This window comes from Phyllostomus hastatus, unplaced genomic scaffold (assembly GCF_019186645.2).
Source record: "Phyllostomus hastatus isolate PE091 unplaced genomic scaffold, TTU_PhHast_1.1 phas_contig_40, whole genome shotgun sequence".
NCBI classification, from domain to species: Eukaryota; Metazoa; Chordata; class Mammalia; order Chiroptera; family Phyllostomidae; genus Phyllostomus; species Phyllostomus hastatus.
Window position 1 is genome coordinate 56,974,455 of NW_025333872.1, and position 23,725 is coordinate 56,998,179.

Here is a 23,725-nt window from a genome sequence, read left to right on the forward strand (position 1 = left end):
ATATCAAACATATTAAGTGGCACATTATGAACGCATTAATTATATAAATACTAGTCTATTTTACCATTTACTGCCATAAAACATATACAAATCTATTGTAAAAAATTAACAGACACACACTTACAGACCATACATGGTGATACTGGCTGTCAAGAGAAATGTAAACAAGTGTAAGGATTAAGTCACAACTGCATAAAATTAACTACAGTACATACTATGCTACTGTAACAATTTCATAGTTACCTCCTATTGTATTAGTTACACTAGGCTACTATAAAGCAATCACATATGCTGGTTATCAATGCATGAATCTTTATACCTGTAATAAATATGGATTTCTTTTTCATAGTATCTTTTCATTTTTGAAAATTACTAGTATAATACCTGTATACTATATACTAGTATACTGATATTATACTAGTATAGTATCTATAGTGTTTTATATCACATATGACAATATTGATGTAGGTACTGACAAAGATTCACTTAGAAACAGATGACAGACTTAATGGTATCAATAAAGAGTGCTGCAAATGTAGTTTATTATCCTTATGATTTTCTGTTTTCTGTAGCTTACTTTATTGTAAGCATATAGCATGTAATACATACAACATACAAAACATGTGTTAATAGTGTTTGTGCTATTGGTAAGGCACCTTTTCAGTCAACAATACGCCATTAGTACTTAGGTTCTGGGGGAGTCAAGTTATTGGTGGATTTTTAACTGTGTGGGAGATTGGTACCCTTACCCTCAGCATTATTCCAGAGTCAACTGTATATACCTTGAGATTATATTTTGTCCTTTAATCAATCTTTGTAGTCGTAGAACTGAAAACTCTCTTACAGCTGAAAAGTTAAGTGCCACTAGAAGGAAACATTGGCTTCCTATGTTGTACACAGGAACATCGTTATTATATAAAATTCACTCGTAAGAAGATTCCAATCATTTGTTAAACTTAATGCCACTGGTAATTGTCATTCAGCTAAAGAAAAGCTTTGTATGTAGGATCTTAAACCTACTTTGTACTGGTCTAATTTTTTTCCAAAGTGTATTAACTTCTCTATGTTGTATACCTTATAGCTTGGAATCTTCTACAGATGCTATTGGGCATAACACTGTATAGGTTTCAAGCATGAAACCAAATCTCACAAGAGGTTTAAAAGCACTTGAATTTTCTTTCCCAGGTAACCACAACATTTGTTCATTGTATTAATGACCAGGAGCAAATTGTACCTAACAAGACTCTTATTATACTAGAAGTCAAGCTTATATTTAGAGATGCTGGCTTGCTGTACAGAGAGGTATTCTCATTACCCACAGGGAATAAAATTAGGTCCCCTGGAGAGTAGGATGATAATTCCCAGAAAGAAAGCACTGGATTATTTATCTCTAATTTCACCCATTGGCTTTTTAACCAAGTTCAACCTTCCGCATTAAAATATTAAGTCTTTGTAAGTGTCTAAAGGTAGAAAGGCCTTTACAGAATTGAGTGTTTTCTGCAGGTGAGATTTTACATTTTGAATTCCCTCTTCTCAAATTACTTTACAAAGGGGATTAGCTGCTCTCTTTATTCAATATGTTAAGATCAAGCTTGTGAAAAGCGTTCCCTAAGAATTTTCATACTTCTGGGCACGGAAGTCTATAAAGTTAATCTCTGAAACAACATATCAAGCTTACAGGTACAATGTTGGGGGGAAGAGTGCCAAACCAGCTCATTTTACCTTCCATTTTCCCTTTTGAACTTTTGACATAATCATGATTATATCTCATTCACTTTAATAGAAAGGGGGGGTGGGTGGGAGGGAGAAAATCCAATCCTTTCTACGATTAGCTAATAGTTTGACAGATTATACATTAAAAAAGGATCATGGTTAGTTTAAGAAAATTCTTTTATTTAGTTTTCGCAGCTGGCTATGATTTCTCTTTATACGAAGACAAACTATACTTTTGATGAAGTCTCAAGTAATTCTTAATATTATTTGCTCATTACACTTAGAGTGGTCAATTTGCCTGTTAATGTCTTCCTTGCCATCATAAGGAATTTCAGTTCAACCTGATCAAAATACAAGTGAAAAATGTGGAGATTTTTTGTTTAAGTCACTGAGCTATCACCACTGATTACAAACTCTTATGATTGGTCACTTTCAACTTGTTAAACACATAAAATGTTCTACTTTGGTTTTTAAAGAATGAAGAGTAAGGACAATAATTTTTCCTATAGTTTTAGGAGGATTCAACTGTTATTACAGTTGGAAGCATCTGTAGCAGGGCATAGTGCTAGGTAAGGTGGGGGATATAGTAAGATGTCCTGGCTCTCAAGAAACTTATGTTAGCAAGGTTAAGACAAAAGTATATAAAAAGTTACATTTACATGGTTAAAAATACCGTGCACCTAAACAAAAACAAAGCTGAAACAACAAGAATAAGCTGTAGACAAATACCTGCAACATAAAACAAAGAGACAACTTCATTAAAAGATAAAGAACTTAGAAAACAGTGAGAAAGATGAATAACCTGACAAATAAACATGCAGAACAGAGAAAAAGGTGTATCTCCAATGAATAATCTAACATCCCACCTTGAGAAACACGCTAAACACAAAACAAGTAGAAGAGAGGAAATATTGAAGCAGAAATAAATGAAATACAAAACAAAAACAATAGGAAAAACAAATGAAAAACAATGCTTCAATAAAGAAATGGGAGACTTTTAATCAAATTTGAGATTATTTTTGATATGTTGTTTTACAAAACTTTTGACATAAGTCAGTCATACTATTTCTTCTATAGAAGAAAATCAAACTTAGTGACCCTAATAACTCTTTCTCATTCTTACCTTCAAATTTAGAAATTCATTCATTCAGTATAAAACTATGTACTTTCTAATATTCTGTATTATAGTGGTTAAAAGCTCTATCTCTGTGTAGGGTCAAATTCCCAGCAATGCCACTTAGCTATGTGAGTTGGGCAAGTTACTGTATTTTTTGGACTATAAAACACCTCCCCCCCCAAATTTGGGAGGAAAGGGGGGTTGCGTTTTATAGTCCGAATGTAGCTTACCTGGCTCACGGTGGGGGGGGAGGGGTGGAGCGGGGTGTCACAGGCTATTAAATATTTTATCACATTTTTTGCCTCAAAATTTTTTTCCTATTTTTCTCCTCTAAAACCTAGGTGCATCTAATGGTCCGGTGTGTCTTATAGTCCTAAAAATACGGTAATCTCTTTCTCAATTTGCTCACTTAAAACTAGAAATAATAGTGTGAATGTGTATCAAAACAGATGATTTAGAAGTTAAACTAACCTAGATGATTTCTTTTCTACTACTTGGGAAATCATACAAAAGAGAACTATCTTAAAATAAATAAGATTTATAATACTGTCATATTCTTATAATCCTACCTCAGAGTTGCAATGATGAAATGAGGTAATATATATACACATGCTTAGAACTAAACCTGTCACCCAATAATTGTACCACAAGTTTTTTATTTCTTTGTTTTTCTTACATTACCCATATTGTGTCTTTTTAAACCTAGCAAAAAGTTCTATTATTATAATACTATCCTTATACCTTTAACCAATTGTTATTGTTATATTTTGCTCTACACAGTTAATTTAGCTAAACCATTTGAGAGTAAACTGCAGACATCATAACGCTTTACAACTAAATACACTTCAGTATGCATTTCCTAAAGACATTCTCTTATATAATCACAGAACAAGGACTAAATACAGCACATTTAATATTGACATACAGCCCATATTAAATTTTTACCAGTTGCCCCAACACTATCTTTTATAACTTCTTAAAACCCAGAATCCCATGAAGAATCAAACACTTCCCTCGTTAGTACTTTAGTCTCTTTTAATCCAGAACAGTTATCCTGCCTTTTAGCCATTCAAGTCACTGACAGTTTTAAAGAGTGCAGGCCAGACATCTGAAATACATGACACATCTGACTTTGGCTGTTTCCTCAGGGCCAGTTTCACGTCCTGCATTTTTGGCAGGAATGTTGAAGCCTTCTCAGTGCATCACATTAGAAGGCACATGATGTCAGTTTCTCTTAGCATTGGATCACTTGGTTATGATTAGGTAAGCTAGGTTTTTCTTAAGTCACCTTTTTCCCTCTTTATTGTAAATTTTTCTTAGTCTTGCACTTGCCTTCATAATAAAATTTAGAGCCATCTGAAATTTACCCAGCTAAATTTAAAACTTATAGAACTAAAAAAAAAATTTGCTTCTTGCAAAAATCACACTTTTAGGTAAAGTTACTTGCTTGATTTAGCCATTAGGAGAGAGGCTGGATTATTGCAGGAAATCCCTACTCTTTGCCATATATAGTGTGAACATGCAGAATCAGAAGAAGATTTATAGTCTTTCCGGCTATATAATGGAGCCATGGATATTTGTACTTGCCTCAGGAGAAATTAATGGCAATTCTCAAGCTTCTGTACATCTTGCTTTTTTATGTGCATAGGTTTTGCGTAGCTCATGAAAAAGTAAGTGATGGACTGTTTACATAAGATACCTGGGAAGTACAGAAAACTAGAAAAAAAACAAGCCTAAATATCTGGAGACAACTGTTCAATATTGTTTTGTTGCTGCTCACTTGTTCTAATACTATACCAGAAACAAAACTCCAAGGAGATGAAATGCTATGATGACTGTATGCCTGATATCCTTAAACTGCTATTTATATAAAAGAGATCCAGCTGTTTCCCACAAAGTATTACTAATCACATGGCATAAAATCATCAGGAATCTAAACACACTATAGACAAAAGAACAGATTTTTGAAACCATGTTACAGAGCCCTAAAACAAGTGCTTCCTTCACATCTAAGCAGAGGAAACTGCCACGTTAGTAGTCTCCAAAAAGCTGGGTCTTACACACTTACACAGGCTGACCTATTAAAGTCAGCAGCTCACAAATACCCTATATGTAACCTGATTATCACTGATAGCCAAGCAGAAAGCCAAGCCTCAAAATGTAATAGCCTGAATCTAGTTTAACAATAGATATTAAAAAAATGTTTACTAGGCGTTTCTAGTATTTCTTCAGATAGTGTCACGTGTACATTTGAAAAGAGACTGGCAACGACATCAAACGTATACTCAATAGACCATACTCTATTCAGTCAATCCTAAGAGATGTAAATGGATGCCTCACTACAGTTCTCATTAAACGGTTGCATTTCTCCAAATATCTACATCTAGAGATAAAGGATAAGCTGAGAAGTGCTTAAGCTATTACCTCGCCCTTCAGTACTTTTGATACTTGTTTTACCCAATCTGGAACAGCATGAATAATTGGAGATATGGTTTATAACCTAGATGAACTCTAAATATGTCTGGGGAGAAGTCATTTAAGTGAAGAATAAGCTTTTAGTCTGGTGAACCTTTGAAATGTAGATTGTTACTAAGCCAAGGTATTCAGTTTTCTTTCTTTCTTTTTCTTTCTCTCCCTCTCTTTTTTTAAAATAAGGATATGGCCTTCCAGTGATATAATTTCCTGTTATTTTAAAAGAAGTATTCTTTATGGTATAATTTCCAAAACTGTAGAGAAGAAATTATCTAAACTGCTTTAATGCATAAACCAAGTAGTTTCATATACTTTCTTCTTCGTCCCTATTCATTTGTGAAACTGGCAACAAGAATCATTTACAAGCTCATGCAAGGTTTTCAATGAGCAACCTTTAATGGACTTGTGCAACAATAATTCCACAGTAAGGAAAAATTCACTCGTATTATTTCACTAACATGTACACAATCCAACAGACTTCTACTGAAAGAAACACGCCTATTAAGACCTTTTCTGAACAACTTTAAAAGTGCAAAACTATTTCCTATATCTTCCCAATTTGCCTATTCCTAAGAATTGCCTCAAGAATTTTGAAACACCACCCACCCTCACACACCCCAAGCACTACTTCCTACAAAATCTCATTCAAATCAGTCTGGGATGGAATCTGAACATCAATAGTTTTAAGTGATTCTAAGGTGCAAGAACCACTGTCCTTGACCTACCAAATGTAGAAATGCTGAGGGGTGCAGGGGGTCCAGGTGGGAAGGGTCAGTGGTCAGGAATTGGTATAATCACCAAGTGATTCTAGATTAGTGGGGACAGATCTGGGCAAATATATATTTCACCTCCTTAAGGATAACGATTTGGAAGTAACACTGTGAGAATACTGAACTGGAAATGGGATGCAAAGTCATTGTAAGTAAAACTCTGAAGTGGGAACCAATGAAAGAAAATTAATAAGCTCTACTGAGTAAGTGTATTACTCAATACACTTACAGTGTTAGGCACATATAACTACAGGGATCTAAAACAAATACCCTCAAGAGATATTCATAGCATGAAATAAGGGGGACAGTTACAACCATTATCATCATGGACCTTTACTGTTTAGAAACAGTAATCAGAGTAGAAATAGATATAAAACAAATACATAGGAATATACTAGATTAAGTCTGTATGGTAGGTTCATAAAAAGTATCCTTACAATTAAAAAAAATAGAATATGTTCATTTGTAGATTTCATTTTGATAATATCCTTTCAGACTCATATATATACAAATTTTATTCTGGCTAAATATACCTACATTTTTAGCTCCTCATCTGATATAGTTAACATGATTGCACAGATGGCACACATGAGACAAAGTGTAAGTACAATGGTAAAGCGCAAAGCTCTGGAGCCTGACGATCTGACTTTAACCCCAACTCCTGCATTAACCAGCTATCTGACCCTGGGCAAAATGCTATGGATGACAGCTAGATGAAACCTTGATACAGATCCAAGTAATTCATATACTCTCTTTGGCACAAACCCCTAAAGGTGAAATTACTGGGCCAATGGCTATGAATGTTAAGGCTTCAAAATGTCTTTCAGAGAGGCCACTTTGCTGTAGACTGAAGAGGTGCGTAAGTGTAGCAGGCTATTACTTTGGTGGCCCACAATAAACTGTGCCTCTTGGTATCTTTCTGTCTGTTTCCTCTCCAGTATTGACTTGGCCATATGACTGCCTTTGATCAACAGTACATAAGCAAATATTTGTGAATTGCAGCTTGTCTTCATGAGACATTTAAGGAAAAAATTTTGTTTCTGGAACCCAGTCACCATTATTCTGTTCAAAGTCTAGCTATCCACATGGAGGAAAACTCAGGACCCAATCAACAGCCCTAGCTGAGCTCCCAGGTGTTAGTCAACACTAACTTGCCAGCCAGCCATACAACTGTGTAACCTTAGAAATAAATCTTCCAGCTCCAGTCAAGCTGCTCCAGCAAATGTCAAGGAGAACAGAGATAGCTCTTCCTCCTAAGACCTGACGAAACAGCACAACTGTGATAAAGTGAATAACTGTTATTTTAAGCCACCAACTTTTAGAGTTATCGGTTATATAGAAATAGATAACTGAATCAGTAACCTAATTAGGGAGAATTATGCTAAATAAGAAACAGATTGAGGTCTTCTCCGCACTGGGAGCAACTCTCCTGCCACAGCCCCTCATTCCCTGAAAATATACACCTGTGCCAAGTTTGTCTCCATCCCTACCTTGGCCAGGAGCTCCTCTCAGCTGCTGAGCTGGTCACTATCTGCAGTGGTGCTGAAAGGAACAGACACTGATAGATGAGAGCCTCAGCAGCTTGGCAGTCTCACGTCCTCTGACCTCACTTATTTCTAGCTGCAGCTTCCAAACCAGCGCCATTGCAAGGGACTCGACACAGAAGCCAAATTCATTGGGGCTGGGGCTGCCACAGTAGGAGTGGCAGGCTCTGGGGATGGAACTGGGACTGTGTTTGGGAACCTCATTATTGCTTATGCCAGGAAGCCCTTCTCTGAAGCAACAGCTCTTCTCGTACGCCATTCTGTGCTTTGCCATCTCAGAGGCCATGGAGCTTTTTTGCCTGATGGTGGCTTTCCTCATCCTCTTCACCATGGGAAAGAGCCGTCACCAGCTCCCATAATTCTTCCTCCCATGTCTTGTCTGCCCTGTATGTTCTTTTTCCTATACCTCCTTAGGCAGCCTGGGGAAAGTGGCTGGCTCAGGATTTGACAGAGGAAAGACAAATAAATATTGTGTTAATAATAATAATAAAAAAGAAACAGATTGAGGACAGTATTCCATACAAAAATGTGTATATATCCCTTTTATGCTATATATAGTGTACTATATATAGAAACTTTACAATTTTTAAATAAAAAGTAGAGACAAATTTTTTTTATATAAAAAGTATACTGACCTTAAAATTTTCAAACTCTTTGCTGTTTACATTTTTGCTTCCTTTTCAGCTCTTGACTATGAACTGAGTAGCAGAGGTTCCTAGAAAATCACTGATTCTGGATTACTCAGTAAAGGAAGTATCCCTCCATGATTTAAGAAGCTCATGAGCTAAACTGAAGGTTTTCTACTCTAAACAAAAGTTTGAAAATAAAACTTGTAATTTGACTGAATTGCTTTCTCTACAGTAACTTGATAAACCTCTAGAACAGACAGTATGAAATAATTTGCCACCTATATTATAAAAAAAAGAAGCTGAGGTGTTTCTTTAAAGAATGAAATACTACCTGGAAAACCGATCTATGGTGTGGCCACATACAGGAGACAACTAACTGACACTTCTTTCTTGCATCGATGTTTCTATCTTTCCCTTCCCTTCCCTCTATCTAACAAGCAATGAAAAAATGTCCTCAGGTGAGGAAGGAACAAACTAAGAAACAAGCAAATGACTCCCTTCTCTTCTAGTCAGAGTAATTAGCTATATATAAGAGCAACTGTACAATGACATTAAACATATTACATGCACATTTTAAGTTTACAGATTGACTACCAGCACCATTGTAATACTTTATTCCTTTCGTAAATCCACAAATGATTATTGTTCTAATAACCTGAAAGTACTCAAATCACTAACACAAAATCTTTTTACTAGAAATAGTAAGAATCCTTATAATAAACCATGGCTGAGAATACAGGTCACAAGTAGCTGCAAATGGTCATCAAAGGTTTCAATACATTAATAATTAGGTCGGTCTAATTTAAAATTTTTTCTGGGCAGCGTATACTCTTTAACTGTTGAGTACAATTAGTGTTTGAGGTGGGGCTGGAGAGCAGGGCATTCTGGATTTTTTTCTCATAATTTAAGTTCATTTCTAAGTACTTTGTCTAGCCTTTTTCCCCTCACAATTCCCCTTCCTTGCCCTCTCCTCTGAGTAATGAGGTTTGTAAGAAAAGGAAATCATTTCAGATCCTTCACCTCTAGCCCCCAAACCATACTTGTAAGTATAGTAAAGAAGATATTTTAAGTCATGACATTTATAAACATTAATTATGAAGTCTCATAAGCCAACAAATTGATGTTACTTAGAATGCCAATAAGTATAAAAGGTGTTGAGAATCTACCATGAACACTGACCAAGTGTATGGATAGGTTCCCTGACTTAAGACTTTATATACTGACAAGGACAGGTCAGGGGAAGGAGAGGTAGTAAGGATACTGGAATATCATGGGGGAAGTTTTTCTAAGAGAGTACACGATTTGTCCTGATAATGATTTATCGTTATTATGATAAACACACGTATGTAAAATCTTTTAGGCTTAAAGCCTTTAAAAGGTAAGAGAAAATGTTTTCAAGTATACTTTTATGGCTGCTTACACCATTATGAATCACAAGTTTTCAAGTTTAGATGTTCAACTATATAGATGAAGAGTTTGAAGTCCCTGTGTTTTTCCATTCACCTAAGATATATTTTTAAAAGATTTTATTTACTTTTAGAGAAAGGGGAAGGGAAGGAGAAAGAGAGGGAGAAAAAGATCAATGTGTGGTTGCCTCTTGCATGCCCCTCACTGAGGACATGGTCCTCAACCCAGGCATGTGTCCTGACTGAAAATTGAACTAGAGACTGGTTCGCAGGCTGGCGCTCAATCCACTGAGCTACACCAACTAGGGCTATTCACCTAAGATATTCAAGGTTAGAGACATTAAGATTATATCTTAGAGAGACACATAAGGTTCAAACAATTGCTATACCACTTTTAGTGGTGGAAGTTCCTAACATGCTATATTGTTGAGGGGAAAACACAAGCAAATATACGAGGCCTGTCCTGAAAAAGTCCCACTGTTAACATAATGAGAACGGTTTGCGTAACATTGATGTAACCTGGCAGTCAAGGAGAGTGTACTAGAATGCACATGCATGAACAATGACAACGTCACTGTACTAGTCAGTGGGTGCAATGGATGCCCTTTTTAAAATAGAGAGCAAAGCTTGCCACCTGCATCAGCACCACGCACCAGCGCCCAGCCTCCTGTTCCAGCAAATCACTTTTTTTTTAAGATTTTATTTTTATTTATTTTTAGAGAGGGAAGAGAGGGAGGGAGGGAGGCAGGGAGGGAGAGAGAGAGAGAGAAACATCTATGTGCGGTTGCTGGGGGCCATGGTCTGCAACCCAGGCATGTGCCCTGAGTGGAAATCGAACCTGCGATGCTTTGGTTTGCAGCCTGCACTCAATCCACTGAGCTACGCCAGCCAGGGCTGCAATGGATGCCCTTGAATAGGTATGTGTACTGCATAGCCACTGCATTCAAAATGTACGAGCACAGCAACAGATCTGCATCATATTTTGTGTTAAGCTTGAACATTTCTCTGCAGAAACCATTCGGATGATTCAGACAGCCACAACTATGGGTAACTGGTCACGACAACATGCCTGCTCATAAATGTCTCATTCAGAGTTTTTTGGCAAAACATCAAATCACCCAGGTGACTCAGATTTGTCTGAGATTTGTCACCCAGGTGACTGGGCTGTACTACAGCCCAGATTTGGTACCCTGTGACTTCTGGCTTTTCCTAAAACTAAAATCACCTGTGAAAGCTTATATACGAGGTCTGTCCAGAAGGTATCCAGCCATCTGATATGGAAAGGAGAGACATTTATAAAAGAAGATACAAGAAACATTTGTTCACAGGACAATGAGGCCTCAGTTCCCCTCAAAGTAGGCACCTTGGAATCTCAGTTCTCCCAATCACCATCAGCTGCCCTGCTGTATTTTCCTGAATCTCATCGACTGTCTGAAATTTCTTCCCTTTCAAATGCTACTTGAGTCCAATGATGAGAATGATAGAGTCAAATGTGAAAATGAAAGTGATCTAGAAGATAAAGCCTATGTGGAAGTTCATTCAGAAGATTTTGATACCAAGCAAGATATTTCTAGTGAAGAAAGTGAAGATGAATTTGACATGAATGAAAAGTATGTGCTTTTTTTTTTTTAGAAAGGACAAAGAAAATGGAAGAAAAATCCAGTAAGACGACAAATTAGAAAACAACCACAGAAAATGTTGTGTCAACTTCTATTAGTTCGGCCAAACAAAAAATACAGAGACAGAACTGGAAACTTGGCACTTGCTTTATCATAAATGGTATTTCAGATCTAATCTTATTATATTCAAATAAACATATTAATTCTATCTGAGCCGGTTTTCACAAGAAAGAGTTGCTAAACAAATAAACAAAACCAAACAAAGTATTTTTAGGCCTCTTACAGCTATCTGGTTAACAGGGCAGCAACTGGCTAAATCTGCAGGATTTATGGGCTACAGATAGTAGTGGCACTGAACTTTTTAGACTTACAATATCTTTACAGAGATTTAGATTTATTTGTAATTTTATCAGGTTTGATGACAAACTCCTCTGAAAGTGGAGAAATAGTGGCTATTAGAGACATTTTCTCAGCATTTGTAGAAAATTTTAAATTATGTTACTCTATGGGACACAATGTAAACAATACACAAAATGTCACCTGGATTTAGAGGCAAATGTGGGGTTAGACAATATATTCCATCAGAGGCCAGGAAATATGATGTAAAAGTTTTTGCTATGGTTGATTCAAAAGTATTTTACACTAGAAATCTTGAAATATGACAGTAAGCAGCCCAAAGGCCTTTACCTGATTACTAATAAGCCAGCAGAAGTAGTCAAGAGGTATTTCACTCATCAGGATGTAACATTACAGCAGTTACCAGGTTCACTGATACAAATTGTATCTCTGACTTGAAAAAGAAGCGACTTTCAAATTTAGGTACTGTTTATAATAAACCCCAACTCCCCCTGAATTTGTGTTTTCTAAAAACAGTCCCGAAAAATCCAACCTACTTGCTTTTGGTGCGGAGTGCACACTTGTATATCACATACCCAAAAAGGGAAAAAACCGTAACTTTAGTTTCATGTATACATTTCAATGATGCCATAACTTTAGAGTCACAAAAGCATGATGTAGTAGAATATTAAAACCAAACAAAGTCAGGAGTTAACACTGTAGACCAAATGATAGGTACATGTAGTGTGATCAGGAGCACCAGAAGATGGCCTATATTATATTCTATACGATTTTGAGTACTGCAGGAATAAATGCTCAGTTACTCACATGCTGTTTGTGAAAATAAAATATAGAATATTTATTAGAAATCTCATAATGCAGTTAGTGTCAGAACAAATAAAAAGGTGTTCTGAACTCTCTACAGATGTGCATGAGCTTTTACACCTGAAACTTCATCAATTTCAAATGCAAATTGAAGGAATTGCTAATGATGACATAAATATGGCTCCCCCCACAAGCAGAAAAAGAAAGAAACATTAGGTGCTATGCATCCAAAACGAATGGCTTTTCAAAATATTTTAACAAGGGCTGTGAAAAATATTTATGCCTTGAGCACAGCAATATTGTCTCTGATGTCTGTTACAAACATTTTTGCAAAGCCAGTTATTGAAGACTCTGATTAATTAATGTTAAAGAACGTTTTTGGTTGAATTTTTTAGCAATATCCAAGCTTCTGTTATTTGGAAAGAAAAAGTTTTTATTATGTTTTTATAGTTCTTTGTTTAAAAATTTCTAGATTGTAACTGTAAATAAAAAATCATGTATTTTAGTATATAAATACAATTAATGCAAATTTGGCCCAGGCTGGTATTGCTCAGTGGATTGAGTGCCAGCCTGTGAACTGAAGAGTTGCTGGTTTGATTCCCAGTCAGGGCACATGCCTGGGTTGCAGGCCAGGTCCCTGGTTGGGGGAGCACAAGAGGCAACCAACAGTGATGTTTCTTTCCCTCCCTTCCTTTTTCTCTAAAAAATAAATAAATAAAATCTTTTAAAAAGTAAATGCAAATTTGCAGTTTTTAATTTTTTTCACATTTCAGCACATACTAGTAACGAATACATCTCTTGGATACATGTGATTATGCTGTAATTTTTTTGACGACCTTAGCAGGGTTAAAAGTGGGCTTTAGTTTCTGTGAGATCAAGGAAATTTTCCCACTAGCCTTGAAAAGGAAGACTATTTCTTTAGCTGCAAGAATTAACAACAACCATGTGAGCCAAGAAAGAATCCTGAGCCTCAGATGAGACCACAGCCCTTGACTAGAGACTTTGTGAGAGCTCAGTAAATGGCTCAGTTAAGCCATGTTTGGATTTTTGAGTTACAGAAAACTGATGAGGTAATATTTTAAGATGCTACATTTCTAATAATTGTTAATGCAGCTATAGAAAATAGAAAACAAATACAACCAACAAAACTATCCTTTAAAACTAAAGATTAAATAAGACATTTCAAGATGAACAAAGACTGTAAGAATTCATAATAAGTATATTTGCCTTACAAGAAATACTACAAAAAAGCCCTTCATGCTGAAATGACACCAGATGGTAACTGATATCCACACGAGGAAATAAAGAGCAGCAGTCAATACTTAAGTAAATACATACGTAAGACATAAAAAATATTCTCCTCTGTTCTTGTCTTAGCTGATTAAAAAGGCAATTGCATAAAACAGTTGTAAAACTATATGATTACCTTCACATAAAGGTGCAAGGAACATGACAACAGCATAAAGGAAGAGGGAGTGGAGGTATACAGGAGCAAAGTTTCTATATTTTTTAATTTTTTTTAAAAAAGGCTTTATTTACTTATTTTTAGAGAGGGGAAGGGAGGGAGAAAGAGAGGGAGAGAAACATCAATGGGTGGTTGCCTCTCACATGCCCCCTACTGGGGACCTGGCCTGCAACCCAGGCATGTGCCCTAACTGGGAAGTGAACCAGCAACACTTTGGTTTGCAGGCTGGCACTCAATCCACTGAGTCACACAAACCAGGGCCATAGTTTCTATATTTTAGAAGAATTAAGTTAGTATTACTCTGAAGTACACTGTGAAAAGCTAAGTATAAGATAAATCATAGATCAAACAAAAATATTAATTTTTAAAAAGTTAAAGTCTCAGAAATTAAGATGGAACACTTAGGAAATACCTATTTAACACAAAAAGAAGTATAAAAGACAGAGACTGTCAGACTAAATAAAAAGAAAATCCCATTATAAATCTTTCACAATAATATTCAAAATGAGCCCTGGCTGGCATAGCTCAGTGGATTGAGCACAGGCTGCGAACCAGGTATCGCAGGTTCAATTCCCAGTCAGGGCACATGCCTGGGTTGCAGGCCATGGCCCCCAGCAACTGCACATTGATGTTTCTCTCTTTCTCTCCCTCTCTCCCTCCCTCCCTCTCTCTCTCTCTCTCTCTCTCTCTCTCCCCCCCTCTCCCCCCCCCCACTTCCCTCTCTAAAAAATAAATAAACAAAATCTTTTTAAAAAATAAAAATAAAAAATTGGTTTCTAAAAAAAAAATAATATTCAAAATGAAAAACAGGTTAAAAAGTGACTTCCATTTATTGCTAGTCAGATGGCAATAAATTAAAAAGCTATTTGAAAAAATAACTCCCAGAAAACTCCCCTAACTTGGTGAAGGAAATAGACATGTAAGTACAGGAGGCTCCGAGAGTCCCAAACAAGATGAACTCAAAGAGGCCCACACCTAGACACATCATAATTAAATGCCAAAGGTTAAAGATAAAGAGAGAATCTTAAAAGCAGCATGAGAAAAGCAGTTAGTTACCTATAAGGGCGATCCCATGTCAGCCAATTTCTCTATGAAATTTTGCAGGCTAGAAGGGATTGGCAAGAAATATTCAAAGTGATGAAAAGCAGAGTCCTACAGCCAAGATTACCCAGCAAAGCTATCATTTAAAATCAAAGGACATAGAAAGTGGTTCCCAGACAAGAAAAAGCTAAAGGAGTTCATCATCACAAAGCCAGTTTTATATAAAAATGTTAAAGGATCTTTCTTAAGAAGATCAAAACTATGAATATAAAATAGTAATAAATACACATCTATCAACAATTGAATCTAAAAAGCAAATGAACAAGCAGAACAGAAAGAGAGTCATAGCTACAGAGAACATTTTGAGGGTTGCCAGATGGGAGGGGGGTTGAGGAGATGGGTGACAGACAGAAAGATGGGCAGAGGCTATTGCTAGTTTTCTGAGCCCTCTCCACAACAGAGCCACAGATCCCACTGGCTGGTACCATATCTGAGACTCCATCAACCTGGCTAATCCTGCCCCAGCTCTAGAGATTCCCCGAGACTCTGCCCCACCCAACTTAGGGGCCCACCCAAATTACTTTTCCATATGAATGGCTGGCCTTGGCTCATGCTTTGAAACTTCCTAAATCCTCTCAAACAGCAACAGCCAGCCTCAGTGAGACCTGAATCCCCATATGCCTTCCTAAGTGGCCCCAGGCATGGCACTAGCAGCAGCTAGCCTATATTCACAGCTTGGCTTCACCTGGGGCTCTCCAAGCCCAGCACAAGTAGCAGCCATCTCAGACTGCTTCATAGTTCAGGCAGGGTGGCCCTGGCAAAATACAGGTGGGTCTTGTACCACTTGGAACCCCTAGAGCATGCACACCATGTTGACAGCTACAGACCACATCATAGCACCACTACCCTGCCCCTGCACAGTTGATCCTCTACAGAGGGCAGAGGTTGGTGGTCAGTGGTCACAGCTAGTCCTTGTAGTTGACTGGCCTTGGTAAATCCCTCCCATTGACCTGCCAATAGCAATCAAAGCTCAACTACAGGAGAATCGTGTACTCAGCCCATACAGAGGGCACACCTACTACATCAGGCCATGCTACCAAGACGGAGTCATAGCAACTCTACCTAATACATAGAAACAAACAGAGGGAGGCTGCCAAAATGAGGAGACAAAGACACATGACCCAAATCACAGAACAGATCAGAAGTTCAGAAAAAGAGCTAAACAAAATGAAAATAAGCAACCTATCAGAGACAGAGCTCAAAACACTGGTTATGAGGATGCGCAAGGAACTTAGGAGCTGAACAGCATAAAACAGATCTAGTCAGAAATGAAGGATACACTAATTGAAATAAAGAACAATTTACAGTGAAACAGCAGTCGAGTGGATGAAGCCAAGAATCAAATCAATGATTTGGAACATAAGGAAGCAAAAACCAACCAATCAGAACAAGAAGAAAAACAAATCCAAAAAAATAAGGATACTAAAGCAGCCCCTGGGACAACTTAAAATGTTCCAAGTGAATTTTTTTGACCCCTCTTTCAACACATTTGCCCATTTTATGGTAGGTGATTTATGAGGACACCTGCCCACACCATGTGGAGTGTTGAGCAGTTTTTCACCAAAAATGGCATGACCCCAGTGCCCCACACTCCCTATTAACCTTATCTCACCCTGAGCAACTTTTTTTGTTTGTTTCCCCAGATAAGAAAAGCCATCCAAGGGAAACATTTTGCTGATGTGGAAGAGGTGAAACAAAAAATAGCAGAAGCACTAAGAGGCATCAAAATCAATGAGTTCAAAACTGAGCAGTGGAAAAAATGTCTCAATAGTTGTACTGCATCAAATAGAGAGTACTCTGAAGGTGACTGATGTTTAAACATGTAAGAACAAATGCACAATGTTTTATAAATAAAGTGTTTTTTTGAGTCCTCCCTCATATCAACATCATCTGCCCTTTTAAACTAAGATGAAAATTCTATCACTTTACTATATTGTCCCATTTTAATAGTTGATATCACAGTCCTGGCCAGGTTGCTCAGTTAGCTGAAGCATCATCCCATATACCAAAAAGTAGGTGGGTTTGATACCTGGTCAGGGCCCATACCTAGGTTGCAGGTTCAATCCCTGGTTGGGTACGTATGGGAGGCAACTGATCAATATTTCTCTCTCTCCCTCTTCCTCTCTCTAAAATCAATAAATATATCCTTGGGTGAGAATTAAAAAAAAAAGACAATGACAAGTTAATATCAGTTTCTCAATTTTCAACTTCACCCCTTTCTATAACCCAGACATTAAACTTACCGATGTCAGTTCAACCAATTTAAATATTAAAGATCATTTAATAATGGCATACTGCCATATTATATAGAGGGTTTACACCTAAGAACACAAAATGTTAGTGGTGATATGGTATAAGAAATGACTTCTGGAGTAGAAAATATGTAAACCATGATGCTGGCTAGAAATGATTATAGTCAGTTCTGTCAGGCATCATTTTCATTTTGCCACTGGTTTATAATGACCCCAAAAGCACCATAATCCAGTTGCCTATTAGTTTTATCAGCAGCAATTTCTTGTCTTTAAATAGCTATTCAAAGACATTTACATAAACCTTCAGATGGGAACATAAGCTTTTTAAATGGAAAATCCTTGTGGTTGGCCTTAATATGAGTAGTAGATGTAATCAAATAACTCACAAAGTTAGATTTTGTCTCTGCAGAAGAAAAGAATGGTGTCTTAATGATTTCATTCAGCACCCGGCAATAGGGCTACACTGGAAAATTCTATTAGTATTTGATGAATGTGTAGGGAAAAAACCTAACTAGCAGTATTATATTTAACTACCATTTCCTCAATCATTTGAAATTAAGACTCGCCAAGTGTTTTTCATTTCCATTATGCCTCATAATCTCTAGACTAGGGATTGGCAAACTTTCACAAAGGGCACGACAGTAAATATTTTACTGTTGTCAAAACTACTCATCTCTGCCATTAGTGCAAAAGTGGTCATAAATAACATGTAAACAAACAAGTATGCTGTGTTCCAATAAAATGTTACAAAAACAGGGAAGCCCTCAGCTTGCTGCCCCCTGCTCTAGGCTCATTAGTGTCTTAAGAATGTTCTCGGTGATACAATATGGGAGAAATTTTTGGGTGTAAATTTAAACAAAGACCTGGTGATACATAAATGCCTAGCCAACAAGATTTTTATGTACTTCTGTTTCCACCTGGAGATAATCAATAATGCCAAGGCAAAACAAGACTGAGACACTCAGAACTAGACACAAGGAGAGGCGCTTTGAGACTCTTTTGCTTCTCTGTATGGACCAGAATTCCCAAACTTACAACAGAATGGAGAAGCCCACAAAGGCAGAAATGGAAAAAAACAGAAAGCAAACAAGGTAAAGAGGGCAGGTACGGAAATAATTTTAGAAAAGCCAAGTAAATAGAGACATTAGTGACAAAATCAAACTCTAGAGCCAAAGAATTAGAAAGTGATCATTCCAATATTGTGAGACACAAAGAAATTTTATAAAAATTATTTTCAGTCTTCCTAAGATTCTCTGGTTGAGACACTGATATCACTTATTTTGGTGGCTCAAATTACATATTCCATCATTTAATGTCATCAATTAAAATGCTGGACTTAAGATGCCTACGTAGTTTTAACCAGCCACTGAAGCCAACAACAACAAAAATGTTAATTACCTACTTTCAGTACCTCTAACCTGACTCAACCCTATGATATATTCCTGTCAGATTTAGCATGTCTTCATGCTTGTCTCCTTTTTCTACCCATCAACATTAATTCTCCGGAAGGGATAAAAATTCATTCACATTGAAGGTTAACAAAACTAATGAATGCTCAATTTATTCCTTCCAAATCCAGTGAACTTTCTCAAAACTTTTAAATTTCAGACATCAGCAAAAAAGAGAAAGAATTAGGAGAGATGGTCAGAATGTTGTTAAAGCCACACCCTAAAAAAGCCAATCCCAATCACTTTCTTGCTACTGTGGCAGAGCAAACAACAGTGTCTGTTCTTCCTTTCTTCTCAGGGCTGCCCAACTAGACTAAATTTTCCAGCTTCCCTTGTGGCTTTATGTGGCAACAGGCAGGAATATGCCTTTCCCTTGGCTAGAATGTGGATACGATATTGAAGGCCATTAGCCACAGTATCAGCCATGCATTGTGTGAGAACTCTTCATGTGAAAAAAATAAACTCTGCTTTTATTTTTCAAACCTCTGTGAGAACAGACCAAACTACATTCTTTTTTTTTTTTTTTTTTAAATCCAAAGGTGTTTGTTGGATAGTTCCCCACTCATCTTGATTCAGGGTGCTTTTAATGCTGCTTCCTTCTCAAGAAGCATCCTTCTGTAAGCCTTGCTTTTTCTCCTGTGGGCTGACAGAGGGCAGTGGAGCAGCCAACACACAAAAAACTACCGTTTGTGTGTGGCTAAAGATGGTGGTGATTTATAGCATCCTGGGCATTTCACATCCATGAAGTAGGAATTGAGGCTCTGCACCAGGAGCTTCTCAAAGTTTCCTCTTCTCTTCTGGAGAGGGATGAAGGAGATCCTTAGCGAGAGGCATGATGCCGTGGGGAGGTTGTCACTGCCAGAAAGGCTACATTCTAATAGATACAACTTTTCTGGCAAGCTGTAGCCAATGTCACACTTTACTACCATGTCCAAATTCCTAAGTTAAATATTTATTTAAAGAAGTAGGACACAGCAGTTCCAAGATTATAGTATTGCTTTTTCTTTGACACCATCTTCCTCATCTGATGTTCAAAAAACTGCTGACTCCACTTACATGGAAGCAGAATATGGTACAAACATCAAAGTATCTAAAAATAACAGTTCAGTGCCTCTTTCCTTTTTTTTTCTTCTGCCTTTCCTCCTTCCTTTCCCTCCCTCTCTCCTTCCCTCTCTCTCTTTCTCCCCCTTTCTTTCATAAGTAGGATTATGAAAGTGAGGAGAGGAAAACCACTACTACATGGAATCACTGTGAGAGCTAAATGTTAAGCCCTTTTAGACTTTCTCCTTTAAAGCTGTAGAGTGTAGACATTAATAAAATATAAAGATTTATGTCTTAAATGGATATATATTTTGTCTTTTCTTGACTTCTGGCTTACTTCCATGATTATTAAACAGGAATATGAACATGGATGGTGCAAGACAGGCAAAAAAATTTGGTATGGCTGAATATAGTCAATGGCTCCCTTCTTCCCCCAAAACTAGGTTGTATGGGTTGGCATGCTTTCAGATAGTATCCAAATTGCCTCCCCTCTAAAAAACAGTTTTCTGCCCTTTAAAAAAAATCCTCACCCAGGATATGTTTTTACAGATTTTATAGAGAGAGTGAGGAAGGGAGGGAAGAATGGAGGAAAGGAAGGAGGGAGAGGGGAGAGAGGAAGATGGAAGGAGGGAGGAAAGGTGGTGGGAGGGGAAGGAGAGAGAAACATTCCCAACCAGGTCCTCTAGGAGCTTACAGTGGAAGATACAGGAACCAAAGGTGTTGGGAACCACCCTGCCTGGTTTCAGAAGCTGTAACCCCCCCATGGCTAAGGCTGAGTGAGAGACATTGGGACCTTAAGCCACTAAGAGACAAAGCTTATCTCCCTGGCAGGGGCGCTGCCTCTGCCCCCTTTACTGCACCCTGCTTGGCCCCGGGCCTGGCCAGTTAGCCAATGATGGGTAAGATTCCTCAAGGGAGGGATGACCTAAGACAGGCATGGTCATGAAGGGGCCCCCAGGGAAGGATCTGGGGAGCTATAGAAAAAGTAGGTGAAGGACCCTTGCCCCTCGGCTTTCATATAGCCTGAGTCCTCATTCTCTCTGTAAGAAGTCTCCTAATCTCTTAGCTGCCTTACTTCCCCTGTCTGACTTAAGCCTGAAACAATGACAGAGGGCAGTGGATCCCTGTTCTGGAAAGGGCAGGTTCCCTGGGATGATCCAGCCTAAGAAAGAATATGTAAAAATCCTGTGAAACCTACTTTGCTAAGAATGCTCTCAATTTTCTGACAAGGGTCCAAGCAGGAAATGAGTTTGTTTCCCAAAGTTTTGTAGCCCCTTAGCTAACTGACCCTGATTCAGAATAAGCCCTCCTAGTTCTTTTCCTTAGTGCCTGACAATGATCGATAAGCTTTACCTGTATTCCTGTGTAAACTGAACCCAATAAAAGCCCACTGAGGAACAGGTTCCTGGCCCTTTTTCTTCAAGAGATTGGCCACCTGTCCTCCCCAAGCAGATCATGTCTTGGTTGACTTATTCTCATCTGTGGTGGATGGAAGGCCCTGCGTTCAGAGCCCCCTCCCCCTATAAAGGAAGCTACAGACAATGAAACAAACTTACTTTGGATAGACAACCTCTGTGCCTTGGTTCCCTAATCTGTTAAAATGAACAATATAGAATAGAGTCCCTAATAACTCAGATATAACAGGGTTACCTTTTAATTGCCACTGCTTCCCTTCCCCCCACCTTAAGGAATGCATTAGGTAAGAATCTTCAAAGGTGGCCACATGCCTCTCCTTAACAGAGATCCTGGAAGTCAGCCATAGCTGGCAGCTAAGATGTGTATCACACAACATCTCATGGTCAACTGAAAAAGCCACATTTATTGTACAGATGTCCTTTGGCACCAAAATGCCTTGATTGTCCAAAATATTATTTTGGCTCTCTAATAAATACATGCTTATAAATCCTAAAAACAAGTCTAAAAATTAATTTATTCCTCAGCTCTCAATTTGGATATTAATGGCTTCCAATGAAAAATTAGGGACTCAATCCTTTTGGCCAAAATGGAGGCATTGGTAGATACACTTTGCCTCCTCACATAATAAAAGAAGGAAAACAAATTTCAAAACAAAAAATAACCAGAACTGCCAGAAGTCTGAACTGTATGGAAGTCTGACAACCAAGGAGTTAAAGAAAAAACATTCATCCAGACCGGTAAGAGGGGTGGAAACAGGAAGTCAGATGGAAAGGATGTGGGGAAAGGATGCTCAGAGAGGCTGGGGCTGAAGCACACAGGGTGGCTGGCAGATGGGCAGTCCCACATTTGCGAGCAGATAAACTGGGAATGACTGGGGAGCAATATAGACTGCACAACCCAAGGTTCCAGCACAGGGAAATAAAGCCTCAAAACCTCTGGCTGTAAAAATCTGTGGGGTTTGCAGTGGTGGGGGAAACTCCCAGCCTCACAGGAGAGTTCATTGGAAAAATCCATGGGGTTCCAGAACATACACAAAACCACCCACCCACCCCAGAATCAGCACCAGAAGGGCCCAATTTACTTGTGGGTAGCAGTGGATGTGACTGAAAGCTGAAAACTGAACAATGCCACTTGCAGAGAGCAAGTGGCATTGTTCCCTCTCGGACCCCTCCCCATATTCAGCCCCACAACAGCTAAGTGGGTTGCTCCCCCTCGGTGAATACCTAAGGCTCCGCCCCTTATACTGTAACACATGCACCAACAAAGAGATGAGGCCTAAATGAAAGAACAGATCAAAGCTCCAAACACAGAACTAAGCAATGAAGAGATAGCCAATCTATCAGATGCAGAGTTCAAAACAGTGGTAATCAGGATTCTCACAGAAATGTTTGATAATGGTTGCAAATAGAGGAAAAAGTGAAGGCTGTACAAAGGGAAATAAAGAAAAATATACAAGAAACTAACAGTGAAGGGAAGGAAATCAGGACTCAAATGAACAATTTGGAGCAGAAGGAAGAAATAAACATTCAACCATAAAAGAATAAAGAAACAAGAATTCAAAAAAAGGAGAGGCTTAGGAAGCTCTGGGACAACTTTAAACACTCCAACATCCAAATCACTGGGGTGCCAGAAGAAGAGGAAGAGCAAGAAATGGAAAACTCATTTGAAAAAATAATGAAAGAAAACCTCCCCAATCTGGCAAAGGAAATAGACTTCCAGGAAGTCCAGGAAGCCCGGAGAGTCCCAAAGTAGTTGGGCCCAAGGAAGCAAACACCAAGGCACAACATAATCACATTACCCAAGATTAAAGATGAGGAGAATATCTTAAAAGCAGCAAGAGAAAAGGAGACAGTTACCTGCAAAGGAGTTCCCAGAAGACTACCAGTTGATTTCTCAAAAGAAACCTTACAGGCAAGAAGGGGCAAGGACCTACATCCAAGATTACCCTATCCAGCAAAGCTACATTTAGAATGGGAGTGCAGACAAAGTGCTTCCCAGATAAGGTCAAGTTAAAGGAGTTCATCATCACCATGCTCTTATTATATGAAATGTTAAAGGGACTTATCTAAGAAAAAGATGATTATAAAAAATATGAACAGTAGTCCTGGCTGGTGTGGTTCAGTGGTTGAGTGCTGGCCAGCAAACCAAAGGGTCGCTGGTTTGATTTCCAGTCAGGGCACATGCCTGGGTTGCAGGCCACATCCCCAGTGGGTGACGCGTGAGAGGCAACCACACACTGATGTTTCTCTTCCTCTCTCCCTTCCCCTCTCTAAAAATAAATTTTAAAAAATCTTTAAAATAAATTTAAAAAAATATGAACAGTAAATGACAACAAACTCACAAGTATCAATAACTGAACCAAAAACAAAAACAAAAACAGACTAAGCAAACAACTAGAACAGGAATAGAATCACAGAAATAGAGATCACATAGAGGGTTATCAGTGGGAGGGGGGATGGGGGGAAAATGGTGATCATTTCACAAATGGTGGTAAAGGCACAGGGAATAGAAGCATAAATGGTAGGTACAAAATAGACAGAGGGAGGTTAAGAATAATACAGGAAAAGGAGA

The 23,725-nt window shown here is 38.1% G+C and overlaps 1 protein-coding gene and 2 pseudogenes across 2 annotated transcripts in view; 1 reads left to right on the top strand and 2 right to left on the bottom strand.

The window, feature by feature from the left end:
* SNX3 (sorting nexin 3) overlaps positions 1-23,725 on the bottom strand; it is a 39,454-nt gene that overhangs the window by 11,071 nt on the left and 4,658 nt on the right. The window lies entirely within an intron of this gene.
* On the top strand, positions 6,682-7,975 carry LOC123821418 (annotated as a pseudogene).
* Positions 19,281-19,531, bottom strand: LOC123822181 (annotated as a pseudogene).